The sequence below is a fragment of the Ambystoma mexicanum genome, chromosome 5q, assembly GCF_040938575.1.
Source record: "Ambystoma mexicanum isolate Mex_15411 chromosome 5q, UKY_AmexF1_1, whole genome shotgun sequence".
Lineage (NCBI taxonomy): Eukaryota > Metazoa > Chordata > Amphibia > Caudata > Ambystomatidae > Ambystoma > Ambystoma mexicanum.
The window spans coordinates 1372387406-1372406103 of NC_090933.1; the positions used below are offsets into that span (position 1 = coordinate 1372387406).

The 18698-nt window shown below is 46.6% G+C and overlaps 1 protein-coding gene across 5 annotated transcripts in view; it reads right to left on the reverse strand.

Moving 5' to 3' along the window:
- The window catches only part of LOC138498171 (zinc finger protein 605-like), a 195866-nt gene that overhangs the window by 131307 nt on the left and 45861 nt on the right, over positions 1 to 18698 (reverse strand). For all 5 annotated transcript variants that reach the window (XM_069622055.1, XM_069622051.1, XM_069622053.1 and 2 more), the window contains 2 exons: positions 5624 to 5710; positions 49 to 135 (listed from right to left, as the gene is read on the reverse strand). The gene's annotated coding sequence lies outside the window, so the exon portion shown is untranslated. The remainder of the gene's footprint in view (positions 1 to 48; positions 136 to 5623; positions 5711 to 18698) is intronic.

Consider the following 18698-nt stretch of genomic DNA (forward strand, 5'->3'; position numbering starts at 1 on the left):
ATTATAGACGTTTGAGAAAGGAAGATACAAACCCCGATAAAGACTTACCTGAGATATAAAATTGAGTTTGGCCAAAAGAACTTGATCCACTCAAGAAGAAAACCGGAAACCACCTGTATCCTTTTATTGGGTTATCTGAAAGAAAGCATAAAAAAGATTATTATACAAGTTGTATGTTGATAATAAAAGTTAACCTGTGAACAAGACTATATTCTCTCAGTGAAACTGCGATTATTCAACAACCTTGTGACACAACCTCACAAATTGGTGTCAGAAGTGGGATCTAAAGACGAACACCATGGAGGAACTCATTAAAACGTTAAGTGAGGGACAACAACTACTTCAACAGGCCCTACAATTACAGAACCAACAAGCCCAAGCAGATAGACAAGCATTTCAACAGGCCATCCAACTACAACAAGCTCAGTTAATGGAGGCGACCACCGTACGAAGACATTCCCAGGTTCCAGCATCAGTTTTACAAAAGTACGCAGTAGGAGAGGACCCAGCTCACTTCTTTGTAAATTTTGAGAGAGTGGCTAGAAACGCTCAATGGCCAAACGATAGCTGGTGTCACTACATAGCGCCACTCATGACAGGCGAAATGCAGAGTGCTTTCCAAGCAGCCAATCCAACCGGGGAAACCCCATATGTGGATATGAAACGAGTAGTACTGGAGCGCTTGGGTCATGATGAAGAGGGTTATAGGATAAAATTTAGAGAAGTCAAGTTACAAGCCGAAGAAACACCAAGGCAGCTATTTTATAGAGTCAAAGAGTTAGGGGAGAAATGGTTGCAGTCTAACTCCAGTACCGCTCATGAGATGTCAGAGAAAATTGTTATGGAACAGTTTGTAGAAGCCTTACCTTTACCAATGCAACGCTGGGTACGACAACATCACAGACCCAGTCTGGTTGAAGCTGTCAACATCGCTTCAGCCTATCAAAAGGCTGGGCAAGGCAGATCCCTGACATATACAGCAAACAACAAACCAACTCCCACAACCAGTTGGAATAACCATTCTCTCAGAACAACTAATGTGTCAAGATGGCCGAACTCGATGTTACGAAAGCCGGAGTGGGAGGCTCCAAAAGGGAGACCAACGAGTGAGAGCCCTGTAGGCATCAGACCCACCAGTATGGTCCCGAAAGTCATTCAATGTTTTGAATGTGGTGAATGGGGACACCTAGCGAGAATGTGTCCCAAAAGAGTTAAGGCTGAACCTATGGACGTGGGAAACATGGAGGTCCCCAGAGAAGGAGAATATCAAGAAGGAATAACACTCCCTAAATCCTCATATTCTTATATATGCGAAGCAGAAGTTGATGGGAAACCTACAAGAGCTATGGTGGATACCGGAAGTCTGCAAACAGTTGTAAGTACAGAACTTGTGGGGAATACTGGGGACTCGAACACACTAATTCCCATACGTTGTGTCCATGGAGATGTCAAACCTTACCCGACCAAAGAGATTAGATTAAAAGTAGCCGGGGAACAGATGGAGGTGAGGGCCGCCCTAATGCCAGTATTACCAGAGCCTCTACTTATTGGGTCCGATGTTCCCAATTTTTCACGGATCATAAAGTCGATAGAAGAAAATTGGTTCAAATGTGCCCCTTTCGCCCATGAGACTATTGCTGAGCCATTAACGAAAGAAAGGAAAGGGAAGTCAAACTTAAGAAAGTTAAAGAAAGTTTGGGCAGAAAAGAATGTATGTCCCATTGCAATTGACTGGAAAATTGACGAAGCGGGAGATTCTTTCAGAATGGCACAAGAACTAGATCCATTATTAGGAAATGCTAGGGCTGCAGTTAACTCAGGGGTATCGGGAAATGGGACGTCTTTTGTGAATGAAAAAGGATTATACTACCGAACTAGCAAGGATGCCACTGGAACAGTTCTGAAACAGTTGCTAGTACCCAAGAAATATTATCAAACGGTGTTAGAAGTGGCCCACCTACAAATTGGTGAAGGTCATTTAGGAACAGAGAAGACCACCCAGAAAATTCTTGCCAGGTTTTATTGGCCGGGGCTTTATGCTCAGGTGGCTCGTTTCTGCCAAGCATGTCCAGAATGCCAGAAGAAAAATAAAGCCAATGTGAGGAAAGCACCTTTACAGCCGATGCCAGTCGTGTTGGAACCTTTCCATCGGATTGGGTTAGATATTGTTGGCCCCTTAGAACCGTCATCCAGAGGCCATAAATATATCTTAGTGATTGTTGACTATGCTAACAGGTATCCAGAGGCCTTTCCTCTTAGGTCTACTAGTACACAAAGTATATGTGATGCCTTGATTCCCTTTATTAGTCGAGTAGGAATACCAAAGGAGTTTGTTACCGACAGAGGATCCAACTTTATGTCGTCAGTGATGGAACAAGTATGTACGATTCTACAAATGAAGCATTTAAAAACCGCTGTCTATCATCCTCAAACTGATGGCCTTGTAGAGAGGTACAATCAGACCATAAAACAAATGTTGCGTAAAACAGGAGAACCAGGAGGAAAGAATTGGGACAGGTTGCTGCCCTGGATACTCCTTACCTTAAGGAATACCCCCCAATCATCGACAGGGTTTTCACCCTTTGAACTTCTGTTCGGAAGATCAGTGAGAACACTACTCGATGTTTTGAGGGAAAACTGGGAAGAGGAGCCGAGTCAAGAAATCTCACTTACTGAATATGCATACCAACTTAAAGAAAGAGTAGAAAAGTTACAGAACATAGCAAAAGAAAATCTGTTACAAACACAAACTAAACAAGAATACTACTACAATAGAAACACTCAATTAAGATCATTTAACAAAGGAGATAAAGTGTTGGTCTTACTTCCGACGTCTGAGAACAAGATGCTGGCAGCGTGGAGGGGACCCTATGAGATAGAAGAGGTCCTAGGTCCACTAACTTACAAGGTGAGACAAAATTACCGAAAGTTCCCAACACAGACCTATCATGTGAATCTACTAAAGAAATGGGTAGAACCTGTAACGACGGTGGCAGTGATTAATACTAAAGAAACATCATTCGAACCTTTTCCAAGGTTAAAAGAAGATCTAGGATTGGAAGCGTTAAACATAAATAAAAATTTATCTGAGTTACAGAAGGAAGAACTCCTCGGGTTGGTGAGGAGATATACAAATATTTTTTCATCCTTACCGGGGAGAACGAACATGGTATGTCATCGTATTGTAACTCAGCCAGGAGAAGTAGTAAGAATTAGACCCTATAGAATTCCAGAGACAAAACTCCAATCCATCAATAAGGAGATTAAGGAAATGTTGGAGATGGGAGTAATAGAACCCTCTCATAGTGAATGGTCCTCCCCGGTGGTAATGGTGCCGAAGCCTGACGGATCGGTTCGTTTTTGCATGGACTTTAGGAAGTTGAATGAAATTTCCAAGTTCGACGCCTACCCTATGCCACGAATCGAAGATTTACTAGAAAAGCTAGGAAAGGCTAAATTCTTAACAACTATAGACTTAACAAAAGGATATTGGCAAATACCGTTGCTCCCCGAGGATAAAGAAAAAACTGCGTTCTCCACACCATCAGGTCTGTTCCAATTTACCGTCTTACCATTTGGGTTGCATGGGGCACCAGCAACATTTCAAAGGCTCATGAATTCAATCCTTAGAGGACAGGAAGAATATGTAGGAGCATACCTTGATGATATTATTGTCTTCAGTCAAACTTGGGACGAGCATTTAACCCATTTGGAAAAGGTACTTGGGCTATTACAAGAATCTGGTCTACACATAAACCCAAAGAAAACGTTCATGGCTAATTCCTATACGAGATATTTGGGATACTTTGTAGGACAGGGGATGATTAAACCACAAGAAGACAAGCTGAAAGCCATAAAAAGCTTACAATTTCCTACAAACCTCCGACAAGTGCGAGCCTTTCTGGGTTTTATTGGGTACTATAGAAGGTTCATACCCCATTTTTCAACAATAGCATCACCACTGACAGATTTGTTGAAAAACTCATCTAGCAAGAAGAAGGACTGGTATACAACAGAAACAATGAATGCATTTAATAACCTGAAGAATGCTTTATCTGAAAAAGCCATTTTAAAATGCCCAGATTTCTCAGCTCCGTTCTTCCTACACACAGATGCCTCTGGAACAGGGCTGGGAGCGGTATTGTTTCAGGGGCAAGATGAATCAGAGAAACCCGTACTTTTCATAAGCAGGAAGCTCTTACCACATGAACAACAATATGCTACCATTGAAAAGGAATGTCTTGCAGTGAAATGGGCCATAGAAGCACTACGCTATTATTTGTTAGGAAGAGAGTTTACTCTGGTGACTGATCATGCACCTCTGGTATGGTTGGCACGCAACAAAGATACTAATCCCAGAGTACTACGATGGTTCTTATCACTACAACCTTTTACGTTCAAGACTGTTCATCGTCCAGGAAAATTAATGACCCAGGCGGATTTTTTATCCCGAAACAATCCCCTTACCAAACGTAAGGGACTAGAGGGGAGGGTATGTGATAAAATGGGACAGAGTTCATAACCAAAACACCCGCTGGGTCAGGCTCTGTTGATACTAGGCAGAAAGTCCATATGAAGGGTTAAATGTTGAGATATAAAGAAAGGGAGTAATTGACAGCTCACTGGGTCAATAGCAGAGCAGAGTTCAGGGGGATGACTTTGATGGCAACAATTGTCCCTTCTTTGTTTTTGTTTTTGGTTGCCAGGGGACGGAGGAGGAGCTTTTGAAGGAGGACGGTTGGAGCTGGGCGTATTGAGAGAGCAGGAATAAAGAAAGGGAGTTGTGCCGTTGCACAGAGATGAACAGAAGTTAACGAAATACATATATATATAACTTAGGCGATAGTTCGAAATCGCTATTGACTTTGAACCACGGGAGGCCGAGAGAAAGCGAAGAAAGGAAAGTCCGCGTCCGAAGGGAACAGCTGATCTGTGAGGGGAGTGACTGTCACGGGGCTCGCGGCGGCGAAGATCAGACCGAGCCGAGCAGCTGAGGACTCGTTGAACCGATAAAGAAAAGAAGTCTGTTTAACATTGGCGGGATCCCAGACGATTAGCTGATCGTCTGTCGGGAATGATGAAGAGGACGCGACAGTGACGATCGCATCGAAATAACCTGGAGGTGAAACCGAACGAAAGTTGTCGCCGGATGACCGAGGAGATCGAAGGCGAGATTCTGAAGGGGCATAGACCCAATGCGAAGAAATGAAGCAGGGGAGTGTCAGCGGAGGAGCCCTCGGAAGATTCATCGAAGTAACGCAGCTGGTTAGCGGTAAGCAATTGTATTGAAAGACCGAACCCCGTTATAAGAGAAATTGAAAGACTGCCGATAGAACCTTATGTAGTCGATTTCTAACGAGGAAAGTGGGCGCCGTTACGCTACGTATTTGATAAAGAATATCAGGCTACGAGTTACTGAGGAGATATCATTATGCTAGTAACTGAATGCAAAGCGCAGAGGGGTATATTGGAAAACACTGAATATAGACTATTAGGAGAGTGAAGAAAACAAAGAGGGAGACAAGGGATAAAGAAGAAAGAGAAAAGTCTAGTTATCATAGGAAACTTAACAAATATTATAGACGTTTGAGAAAGGAAGATACAAACCCCGATAAAGACTTACCTGAGATATAAAATTGAGTTTGGCCAAAAGAACTTGATCCACTCAAGAAGAAAACCGGAAACCACCTGTATCCTTTTATTGGGTTATCTGAAAGAAAGCATAAAAAAGATTATTATACAAGTTGTATGTTGATAATAAAAGTTAACCTGTGAACAAGACTATATTCTCTCAGTGAAACTGCGATTATTCAACAACCTTGTGACACAACCTCACAGCCCCTTAGCGCCCAAGTGATGGAAGATGGACGGACTGGGCTGGGACCAATAAACCGCCATCCAATATGGATAAAGGCAACACCTGTATAGGTGTAATGCCAACTGTCCCACATGCTCCACAAGCGGGCCCCCACCAGTCTACTACCACCGCCCTCTCTGGTCCCGGTCCTCCACGTTCGCATTCTCGACCCAATTCACCTCCCATTCATAGATCCCCACTTACTCATGTAGGGCGGCAGCAACATGGTAAGCATAGGCAGCACACATGGAGACAGCCTATTGGATATGGGCGCACGAATTCCTCGCATCCATTCCGCCAGTGGCAATTACCTTGGCGTCTCACAACTGTTGGGCGCAACCACCGGCCCAACCTGCTGCAACATCACATGACCTGGAAAGCCCGGCCGGCTGTTGATGCTGCCGACCACATGACACGGAAGCGTATGGGACCGCGCGTCATGTGACGCGATCACCTGATGGGTTCCTATTCCTTCAAATGCTGCGAGGGAAAGCTTATTCAGTGCTTCACAGCTGAATTGATTCGGCACTGTTTGGTGTTCCTGTTCCTTCGATCACGGTACTGATTTACGGACTGTTTTCTCAGATTTCTTCTTGTCAAGGCCTTGGATTACATTCTGCTTTGCTAGTTACCGGACTCTGGACTGCTTCTGGCTTCCTTCGGATTATCCCTCGGATGTGTCGTGCCCATCTGGTTTAAGACCTCAGAACCCTTATTGGACTGTCTACAGATCACCCCACTTATTGCAACACCCGAACTTGCAAATTCCAGCTCACACAGGTATCCTAGTGCAAGTCCATCCGGATTGCCGTCCAGTGTGCTACACCACTTGCTGCTGCCAGTCACACGCTGTAACAACTTGGAACACCTCCCATCCTGTCTTTCTATTTCAGGGTTTGGTTCCCTCCACCTTGGTAAGCCCCTTTAGTACACAGTTACATTGTGGTCATCGCCTGTTTTCCTTGTCACTGTACTTACCCATTGCTTGCCTTACAGCGGTCGGTGGGTCTCCGGTGTTCCTGGCATTCCGGCATTCAATACCTGTGGCCTGAGGTCTTAAACCAGATGGGCACGACACATCCGAGGGATAATCCGAAGGAAGCCAGAAGCAGTCCAGAGTCCGGTAACTAGCAAAGCAGAATGTAATCCAAGGCCTTGACAAGAAGAAATCTGAGATCTGAGTTTTGTATCTCCCTGTGTGGTACTTGGGGACAGAGGCCCCCATAATCTTTATGACCATCAAGATATAACAATAGGTTCCATCCAATCCGCCGTGTGGGTGTTTACTAGATGTATTGCGTCACTTATGACGTTTTGCTCTATACGTTTCTGCTTGCACCTTTCTTTGGCATAACGTTCTTGGCAGCAGAGTCCTTTGCTGTTTCTCTCATCTGCGCATGAGATTAAACTTGTTATCCTTACAAGATTGACTCAGGCCTTTCTTCCCTAGCGGGTTGTTTTCTCTCTGGTGTGAGCGTTCAAGGGCTTACTTTCAATTGCGGACCCCGACGTGATCCCAGCGCCCCCCGTACCTGCAAGGCTTCCAGGCCGCTTCTCCAGAAGAAGCCGCGCCCACCTACAGTGACTGGCCCCGAAAAAACACACTTTCTGAGTGGTCTAGTAGGAACCATTTTAAGAAATGTCCTCTCTGCTCTTTGAAGCAGGGCGCGGCTCTCAGGAGAGTGCAAGCCGGTGTTGGAACCCCATGACGGAGGAGTTCAGGTGAGCACGCACATGTGAGAGACTCTAAGTAATAACAGGGACGGATGTATGGGAAAGTGTGAAAGGTGCGAGTACGTGGAGAGCGAAATCAATGGTGTAGCATGGATGAGGGTAGGGTTATTGCTGGTGAACATTTTTATTAGTTGATTGGTTCAGCAAGGTATTATAGGTAGGGCATTATAAGGTAAGGCAAATGTAAGGCAGGGATCCCCTCCTCAGAAGGGGAGGGAAGGTGGTACCACTGTCACGTCTCAGAAGGGCAGTGAGGCAACTTATGGTACATGTCAGCGGAGGATAAAGACATTTCAGCATTCCACCCTCATCATTATGTGGCCTCACAGTTCTTTCGGCGTTGGGTGTCTCCATGGAGACATGCATTGCAAAATAATACCCATGCGGTGCATCCCGAGTAACGCTGAGTGAGTTGCAGTCACGTGATTCCCTATTGGCTGCGAGCATCTTTCTATAAAGCCTGCCTCCTGCAGCAACTCTTTGCTTCCGTTTGAACTCAAGTACTACATTTTGCTTGTTTATTGATCCAGATTCCGACCGCAGCTTTTCCTGTTCTGTGACTCCTCTTCTGCCTGCCGATTCTGTTTTGACTTGACCGCACGTTACCTGAACCCGGCTTGCTTCTGGACTGCCTGGATTACAGACTCCTGTTACCTTGCCTCAGAACGATCTGCAAGCACTTCCCGATTGCTCTCCCAGTTCCATCCTACCTTTGTACGGAGACGCTGCTGCTATTCCGCTTAAACACCTCCTGTGTGTACCTTCAGTATCCTGTTTCTCCTAAGAAGTCCTCTTGATTTCTTTTTCTTCCAGTGCACGCGATCAGGACGCTTTGCCGCTAGAAGTACGTGCACCATTCCGACTCTAGTGCGGCCCTCGTTCCGTTCGGGGAAGCACCTCACTGACATTCCCTCCTTCCTTTCGTTTTGGCAATTGGACTTCCTTGGACTGCGTATATCCTAACCTGGCAAGTTTCCGTCTTTTGGGGTATTTTTGAGAATAATTAAAAACACCTTAGTAATAGGATTCCTCTTCCGTTTTCTTCAATTCTACCAAGGTCCCTAACATCTGATCCGTGTATGAACATAAACCTTCAGAGAAATACAGGGCCCTGGAACATAGCCATCCTAGAATCAACCAGTATATGTTTCCTGTTCATTAACACTGTTCCTTCGTTCTTTTCAGCCTGGGTCCCGGCAGTTTGGTTCTCTCGCTCCTTCGTTTTATTTATTCCTTTGTACTGTTATTTATTAAAACAGCAAAGGGATGTATCTAAAGGAAGATCTCCCTCACTACCGAGTGAGGAAGAGACCCTGGCCAGGACGGGCCTCGGTCTGTCTTTCAGTACTCGGTCTGAAGGTTCCATTGAGTACAGTCAGAGGGGAAATTGGGTGAGTACTTGACAACCATGAGGCAGAATAAGATTTAAAGGAGGTTCATGGAAAAGCAAAATAGTGGTCTTATAAGTAGTAGGCCTAGAACAAGTAGCGGTTGTTAGCCTAGCGCATTGGTTTAGTTTGTGGTAGTAGTATTTGTGGGTGAAGAAGCAGGCCCTAGAAGGGGCAGTAATTGTGTGAGTCACAGTGTGGTGTGGTGCTGCCCAATCTCTTGGAGCGGCGTGTGTGCGTATGGAAGGGTGAGAGAGAAGGGTGGGGGTTGATTCTTTTGTTCTTGTTATAAGTAAGCGGCAGCGTGTGCATCGCATTAGAGGGGCTTTGCAGGGCCGGTAAGGGATAGATGTCACTAGTATCGTGACAGGGTGGAAAAGTATCGTAAGCAGTGTATCATGGAGACAGGAGGAGGGGGGAGGCCCTGCCCATGGCCAGGCTCGCACAAAAAGAGCATTTTGGAACATATGTCCACAATTTTAGTAGTGAAATGCAAGGGGAAGCAGCTACAGAAGAGAAAAGATATTCTCGATCTTTGGCGTATGTTCGAAAATACAGAGGATCAAGGTAATAGAGCGGAGTCACAGAGAAGTGAGAAGAGTGGGAAGGGAGAAGGGGAAGGTGGGGCACAGGTAGTGACCAAGGGAGTATATCCCTTGACAGCATATTCCGCAGAAGGGTACACCAATCCAAGCTATGTACCCACTGTGATCGGGACCCTTCCCGCTGCAGAAGGATCCCCTGCAGTGTCAGCAACATTACAGGCTACCACTCCCCCACCTCCATATGCCCACCCGCCTGAAACACCAGCATGGATGGAGAACAGATCTAAGGAGTTTCAGGATAGGTCGACTGGTGTGCTAAAAGAACTGCAAATGTTATATACATCCCCAGAAACATGAAGGGATAGAAGTGCACTAAGAACGGGATCGGGGAAGTGGAAGTCAGGGGAAATATTGCTCAAGATGGATGTTGAAGGTATAAAACGAGTAGGTGTTGAGAAGGAAAACAACCCAGGTGGGTGGATTGTCTTAGGAGAGAAGAATACTGTTTGGGAGATAAGACTACTGTTTGGGAGAGACGAATACGGTATTGGGAGAAAATGTGGAGGGAGGGGATGCTGGCACGTTCACAGAGGACCCAAGTGAAGACGAAGGGAGGGGTGAAGAGGCGACCGAAAATACCCCCCCACCCCAAGTAGAAGGTATATGGGCAGAAGGCAGGTTGAGGAACAGAGCTGGCCGGATGGCAATGGTGAAAAGAAGGTGTTGTGAAGAAGGGTATGGGAAGTAGAGCAAAGATGCAGGCATAAAGGGGAAGGGAGGACACAGTATGTGCCTTGGCCCCCAAATGGACAAGAATAATTTAATTAAGACCCTCCCACATCTTACAGCAGTAGCGAGTAAGTGCATATACAAATTCGAAAAACAAACGGCAGGTACTAGTTTACTGTTGCCGCAATAGGGGATCTAGCCTGAGACGTATGGGCTAGGGCTGGATACCCGGGAGTAACCTTGGGAGATGATGCACATGATGGGGCATCAGTCAATGGAGTTAGAGCATTGGTATGGATTGCACTACGTAGGGCCTTCCCTGACACTCCCGATCTACAGTCTTAGATGTAATATACCATGGGTGATGATGAGGACCCAGCTGGATTTATTCTTAAAATGCAGAAGAAGTGGAGAGCGGAGACGGGAGAGCCGTGGGATCAATCAATAAAATGTTTCTATTTTATCGTAAAGAGTGGGATTGCCGAAGGAAGTGCAGAAGGCATTGGATAACATTGTAGGTATTGGGGTGAAGGGTTGGCCAGAAATACAGAGCATAATAGTGCATGCATCGTTGCAAGACAATTAAGGAGCGGGCGAGGGAAACAGCGCAAAGGCATCAGAGGCATGAAACAAAGTTGGTAGAGAAATAATTGGCAAAAGTGGCAGTTGAGGTGCCCGTGCCAATGCCAGTACATGCAGAGGGAACAGAGTACACAGCAAGTTGCGAGTGCCACTATTGCAGCGCTATGGGCAGAAGGAGGACAAGGGGAGTGGGGTAACATTACACCAGGTAGAAACGGACACCAGGCGGAGATAGGAGTGTGACTTGAGAGAGAGGACAGCCACATGTGAGCAGCGGCTGTAACCCCGTACAAGGCAGCAAAGGCAAGCTCGTTAAAGAAAACGATATATAGAGAGTCGTCCCATCCCACGTGAGAAAATTTAGAAGGTTTATCTAAATGAGGAGCGGCACGGGATAAAGTCAACTATTAAATAGAACATGAATCCACAAAGTAATCACGCTAGGAATGCCTCCCAGTGATCGCAGATAGTGGTATCCAGTTGAGAGCCAAGCACACCCCAACATCAGACAGACTTTAACTAGGAAGATGATTGTAAATCGAGGGGGACCCCCCAAGAAGACACATAAGAAGAAGTCAGCCTGTAGAAGTGTATTCGTTTTTGAAGGTTGGACCCTAAAGAAAAGTGCGATGGGATCTCATTGAAAGCTGACCCCGCAAGAAATTAAGTCTACAAGAAGACTGATACGATTGTGCATTTAATTGAATGTTGTGTAAATTTTACCCCTGAAGAATTTCCTTGTCAATAGTGTGTAAGTGTGTAAGGAATGAAACATGTCGGGTATGGTATGGATGTGGTATGAAAGTAAGCATGATTTTTAGGAAGAATAAGTGAAAGGTTTTTACGGACTGGGTTGCTTGTCTCGACGATAGGGGTGAGCAACTTGTAGATCCAGGTTAAGAGATGAATTTTTGCTAATTGTTAAATGGTCAACTGTTACATGAGATTAAATGTACACAACGATATTGCATGGTAATGGTGCAGATATTGTGATTTGCATACTATCAGAAATACTCCTTTTTTAAAAAAAGATTAAAACATTGGAATTGTGAAGAAAAGATAAAAGAAAAAAGGTTTTTTACTGTTGAAATATGAAAAATAAAATACTATTTTTTGATACAATGTGGTGTACTATGAGAATTTAATGGCTATTAACCTCATACAGTAAGGTTCAACCAAACATAGACTTGGGGAAGCAAGGGACCGAGTGAACATTGTGTATTGTTTAAGAGTTCTGTTTATAGAGGGCTGTTCACTATCGGTCATAGGAAATATTACCTCTAGTCTCTCTAAAGTTTATTGTAACATTACACCAGCCCATAGTGGCAGCAAGGAGGGCCGCAGCGAGGAAGAGGAGGATTTTGAGGAGCAAGATGAGGAGGGCTTGGAACCAGGGGAGCTGGGTTCGGACAGTCTCAGTGTGAAATTGTTTAAGGTGGGGGCATTTTGCAAGGTAGTGCAGGAGCAGCTCCGCGGTGGAGTATGATTATGGGCCACAGCAGCTGGACTAAGGGCCTCAATGGTTAGGTACCAGCAACAGGGCCAAGGGTACCAGAACCAGGAGTATCCTCAGGAGCAATACCAAACTTATAATAACCTGCCCCAAGAGCTGGATACACAAGCACGACACCCACCGCAGCAAAAGCAACATGGTGTTGCCCCAGTAATCAGGGCACCAGGTGAGGCGGCCGCCCCCTTTGGGGGAACGACAGTAGTGGGAGGTAGCCCTGCACGTATCCCCATTAGGACAGCCCACAGAGAGCACTGACATGTCTGGTCCTGTCAATGAGCTTCCACCCTGAAGAGGAACTGTTTGGTGGGGGCGGAGATAGGAAACATGCAATTCATATTCATGTGCAACTTTATCGTGTATTATGGAAGGAAATGTTCCACTATCTGGAAAATATCTAGAGGCACAGGGGTTCTCTGGGGCTAATTCCAAGGTTCTATGCACTGAGGAGCTGGACGTGAAGGTGGGAGGGAAGGTAGTACGGGTGCCCCTACTATATTCTGAGAGTTCCCCTGTCAATCTACTGGGTAGGGATCTGCTCAGTAAATGAAACATGACTATATCCTTCACAGATCATGGAGCAGTCTGTTCCACGCCTAGGATATGCCCTGTGAGGGTGATGTTGATAATGCACAATATCGCAAGGGAAGTGGTGGTCCGCAGGATTCCAGTAGACCCAGACATGTTTATTTATGGTATCATGGTGCTTGTGAAGGCAGTGCCCCAGATTGCAAAGCAGTGCTGGCGAGTGCCCACTGATTTCATTTTTCATCCAGCTGTATCACCCGAGGCAGCAGGAACGATACGAATGCTGGACTTGCAGGGTTTCGTAATATCAGACATAAGAATTGTCCTATTAGGAATGGATAGGGACGGGAGCGAGTGGCGCACAGTGCTCTGTGTAGACCCAACAGTGCAGCTAAAGGAGGTGACGGATGATGAATTGTTTGAGAATAACAAATAGGGGGAAACAATACTGGAAATGTGCATCCCTTGTGACATAATGATACAGTACCGAAGAGTGCAGTGTCCCTCAATGGCAGTAGTAACTTAATCGCCATTCTTCAAAGATTTATGGCACGTGCCCCCGCAGTTGTAGACTATGAATCCACATGATGTAGGGTTGAAGGATGTAACACCTGTGCGTATAACCCTAAAACCAGGTGCGACGCTGCCCCGGGTAAGACAATATCCACTGTCAAGAGAGGCAGAGGAAGGCACTAGAAAGACCATACAGCCTCTACTGGACCAGGGAATTATCATGCCGTTTATGTCCCTGTGCAATACGGCGATATACCCGGTTTAAAAAAAGAAATAAAAATACCTGATAGCTGGGGAAATTGCAGAATGATCCAAGACTTGAGCCTCCTAAATGATGTGGTACCGAAAGAGTTTCCAGTCATTCCAAATCCTGCAACGATTTTATGTAGCCTTCCCAAGGAGGCTACATATTTCACTGTGGTGGATTTGGAAAATGCTTTGTTCTCGATTCCACTACATCCAGAGTCGAGGTACCTTACAGCATTTACACAGTGTCAGATGAGGGGCGAGCATAGTAGATTACCTCAAGGGTACTGTGAGAGCCTGAGCATATTTAACAGAATAATACACACTGATTTAGGCAATATTCAGGTGCCCAGCACAATTATCCAGTATGCGGATGATCTGCTAGTGTGTAGTGACAATGAACAGCATTGTCGAAGAGACTCGGTTGTACTGCTACAGTTACTGGCTTGTAAGGGGTACAAGGTCGATAAGGCCAAATTGCAATACTGCCAGCAGGAAGTAATTTATTTAGGGCAGTTTATGTCAGTAAATGGGAAGAACATACTACCCGACAGGGCAGTATCAGTACACGCCACCCCCAGACCCGCCTCAGTAAAGGAGATGCAGAGGTTTCTGGGCGTGTGCATTTAATCCAAGGCCTGAACCCTCGATTACTCGGCATACACCAGGCCACTTTTGCAAGCCCTGAGAAACTCATGTAGCAGTCAAATGTATGTGGTGGTCTCCTAGAAGCCTAGAAGGCTGGGATCAGGGGCCGGCGCCTGGTGTGCATGTTATCTCACTTTGGCCAAAGCATGACCCGGCCCATTCCCGAGTGACCATGAGTTATAGCCCATATAACTGACAAAACCTCAAGATCCCCAAATTCCATGACATCAGGTGCCCTTTGACCCTCAACCCCTAAGTAACAAGTCCTGAAATGTTCAAAGAGTATGGACAGGAAGCATCGTTGTAGCAACAATTGTGTGATTTGTATTGCGAGATGCTGGGAGTGATAAATAATAGTTCAAAACAAGGGCAAAGAGCTTAGTGCCGGATGGCGGTTGAAGGTTAGAGTGCCCTGGAACCTCCTGTGTGTCTGTTTTGAAGTGCACAGTATGAGTGAGAAACAAGCTGTATAGTAGGAGTATAATTAATTTGTTGGCTGACCTTCAACAGGAGAAGATGAGCCCTGCAGCGCCCACGTGATGAAAGACAGACGGACTGGGCGGGGCCCAATAAACTGCCATCCCATATGGATAAAGGCAGCACCTGTATAGGGTCCATCCAACGGGTCTTTACTATATGCATTTCGTCCCTTATGACAATGTTTTATACGTTTCTGCTGGTACCCTTCTTTGGTAGAGCGTTATTGGTAGCAGAGTACTTTGCTGTTGCCCTCACCTGTGCATGAGATTAGACTTCTTATCCTTACAAGATCGACTTGGGCCTTTGTTTCCTAGCAGGTTATTTTCTCTCTGGTGTGAGCGTTCAGGGGCTTTTCAGCTGTCCTTTTGTAGAGATGCACTGGTACCTGAAAGCGGGAAGGGATTTCCTTCCACCACATTTACTCCTCCATAATGTGGAACTTCTCCCTGTGGTATAACATTTTGATCCCGTGGGAGGGCCGGTGGCAGGGTGTTCACTAGGGATTTGGTGCTGTAGGCTGCGCTTGCTGCAACTGTCCAGCGTTTGGGGGCACTGGTTGCTGGGTATTGCACTGGTTGCTGGGTGGTGTTCTGCGTTAAGATGCTGGATACTTAATTTGTTCTGGCGGCTGTGATGGGTTCTGTGTGTTAGGGATACGAGGTGGGTGCATTTCTACCAGTGGATTGTATGTGGGTGCATGATACACTGGTGCTCCCCCCCCCCCGCCATACTGTTCTTTCTCATAAAAAGGATGGCTTCGGGCGAACTGTCCTATTCTCCCACATATTAAACACTGCCTTCCATTTCTCCATCGCCATCTGCCAAATCCATCTCCCCAACCTCTGGGCAAACCACCCCTCCTTCTAGGAAAAAATCTCACCGATTCCTCTTGGACAACCCATAATTCTGCTCAAATTGTTATTCATCAGTATTGGTAATAACTGCCTCTTTTAAACTCAATTTTACCAATTTAGCTTCAGCATTTTGTGCCTGTTCCACCTTGTCCTTGTCTTTCTCTTACTTTTAATACTGTACTATGTGTGCTTGTTTCTCAGGCCAGGCCTTCATTTCTATACCTAGTACATTCTTCAAATCTGCCTGAAGGTCTGCTGGGAGCCCTTTACATAGTATGTGATAAAACGTTTTGCTCCCATGCCTCTCCTGTTTCCAATTATCACATTTCCTGTATTTGCTGAATGTACTGTGCTGGGTCCTCATCTGCCCCATGGTGCAAATCATAAACTGAATTAATGTTGAAGTGTCTTGTGTGAGAAACCTGAGGGTGTCCTAAAATCTACTCCACTTGGTGTCCTCTGTGCAGGTGGCCATGGAACGGCCAGCGCTTTTGGATCCTGACCCTGGTGGTGGAGAAGCGACGGAGGATCACTGGGTGGAGGGTCCTTGGGAAAAGGGTACAGGATATCAAGTGAAACATGGTATCCCCCTTTTCTGGGGAGAACCAACCTTACTCTCCTCTCCTCCTGCCTTTCAAATCATCTTCACCCATTTTCCCTCATTGAGACCATTAAAGTACTGGTACGAGGAAGAGACGACTGTAAAGACTGGTAGGGGGTGTATGTTCTTCTGCTCCCTATATGGTGGAAGAGAGGCACAGAAGACCCCAGCGAAGATTCTCTATTACGGTAGCAATGGACGAGCAATCAAGGCCTAGCTTCTCAGGAGGTGATGCAGGCTGGTTCTTAAGTACAGTGTAGTCCCCAAGCCCCCACAAAGGAATGTCCACACACTGTATTGGTTAGAACACAGTCTTTATATAATCAATATTCAAGGTTATGTGTACACTTATCATAATAACTCACTTTGTACTTTGGAAAATCAACAATGGCAAATATATACAATTCTAAAGTGGTACCACCCTTTGTATTAGATCTCATGTAAGTGCATCAACAATACTGTAACAATGTCACACAGATCAATAGAATGAAACCAGCAATAGAGAGAGGAGAGAAAATAAGATGGTTGAACAAATAGGCAGAATACTGGCCCCTACCACTGGGCACAGTTCTGTGTGGAGATCCCCCCACCTGGGCAACCTGTAAAATAAAGATATAGCACAAGCCCAGTCCATGTATTGTTCTGCAAGTCTTATTCTCTCCTATAATGTTTTTACCCCCCCAATGTACCTGGTGGAGTCGAGTTCTTCGAAGAGGCGTCGACAGATCCTTCTTGAGCGACCCCCTTTCAAGCGGGAGTCACGGATCGTCGAGAGGCGTCGAGAAGCGTCGAGGAACTCGGAGTTCAGCGTCGGGGAATCGACGGCCCTTCTTGAATGCCTTCCCTTTCAAACGGGAGACACGGGGCGTCGAACGTCTGACAACGAACAGGGTAGAACGGTGTCGATGAGGCGGCAGCTTTGATCCAAGCGGTGCTCGTCGACGACAGAGCGTTGGCGTCCTGCAAGGCAAAGGCGTGCGGGGCACCTCGATGACAATTGTTCTGGACCGCAAAGATTGTGAAGACAGGGGCCCAGCAAGGGCGTCGAGTCGTTCGAGTTTTTGTGGTCTTCGGGTGGCGGGAAACCCACCGGCAGGTTTCTCCTAGGCGCGTTGGTCGTCCTCGACTTTCTCCGGCTGGATAAAGCGGTCGACGGTGCGGACGAGGGAGTCCTTCGATTCAAATGTTCTTAGGCAAGGAGCGGTCGGCTCCGGTCATCGGCGGCACGGCGTCAAGTGGTTCCCACGGCTGGGCAACACAACTTCGACGGGCCCCCAGCGGTTACACAGACCAGCGAACCCTGGTCGACGGCAATGGACTTCGATGGCGGCGATGTCCGGGTGCTTCACTTCGATCTCCTCGGCGGTCCCGTCTCGGGTCGGCAGCCTTTCGAGGGTCTGACTTCCAGGGTGCTTCGGCGAAGATGTAGCGGTGCTCGATGATCCCTCGGAGCACGGGAAGAGGGCGCCTTACCAGGTCCTCTCTCGGGTCAGTCCTCGACGAATTCGGCAGCTTTCAGATCGGTCGAAGTAAGTGCAACAGCAAGTCTTCTTCTTCCAGCTGGACGTCGAGGATCAGCAGTTCCAGTTACTCTTAGAGTGGAGACTCAGCTTCTGAACGCTTCTGAACAATTTCTAGTGGTGAGAGGTCCCCAGATATACTATTCTGTCTCTCATCCACACTGCTGACACACACTCAGCAGCCAATCATACAGAAGGGCATTCATGCAGTCAGTCAGCCAATCAGGCACACAGTGCATTCAGGCCACACTCCTCCCTTTCAGACACTCACAACAAGGAATGTGGATTGGGACAAGTACCCAGCCATTCAACACTACACACTGCATTCAGGCCAGTTTCGGGCAGGGCTGTCTCAGTCTTTGTCTCTCATGCCAGAAACCAGACAACCACAACAAGGAGTGTATATTGGTCACACACTCCATTCACCCAGGTCCCACCCACAGGAGGTACCCACAACATACAGTCACTGGGAAGGCTCCAGTCAGTCTAGCTGGGCCTTCACAACAACACCATATATGGAACTTCCACCCAACAGCCAGTCAGGGGGAAGGGACAGAGTCAGGGCTTCCCAGGACTTTGGGAAAACAAGGTAACAGGCAATAGAAAGCAAGAGGCCACAGGGGCCATCTTGTTTCCTATCAGGAATCAACTGATCCCAATGGCAGGGCCTGGGTATCCCAAAATGGAGGACACCCAGAGTACCTGTCAAATTCAGCATGGAGCTGCCACCAGCCAATACCCTGCTCTGTGGGCCACCCACAGGTGCCCAAAAACATACACTAGGGGCACAGGGTTGTACCCCCTACCCATGGGTGCCATAAGGGTATCCCATGGGTCTGTTCACCAAACCAAAAGAGAGAGCTGCACTGTCAGGAGTCCCACATGGAATCCTGGGCAGAAAACACGACAGAACACACGATAAAGAGCAGTAAAGGACAAGGATTCAGAGGCCCTGTCTCTCTG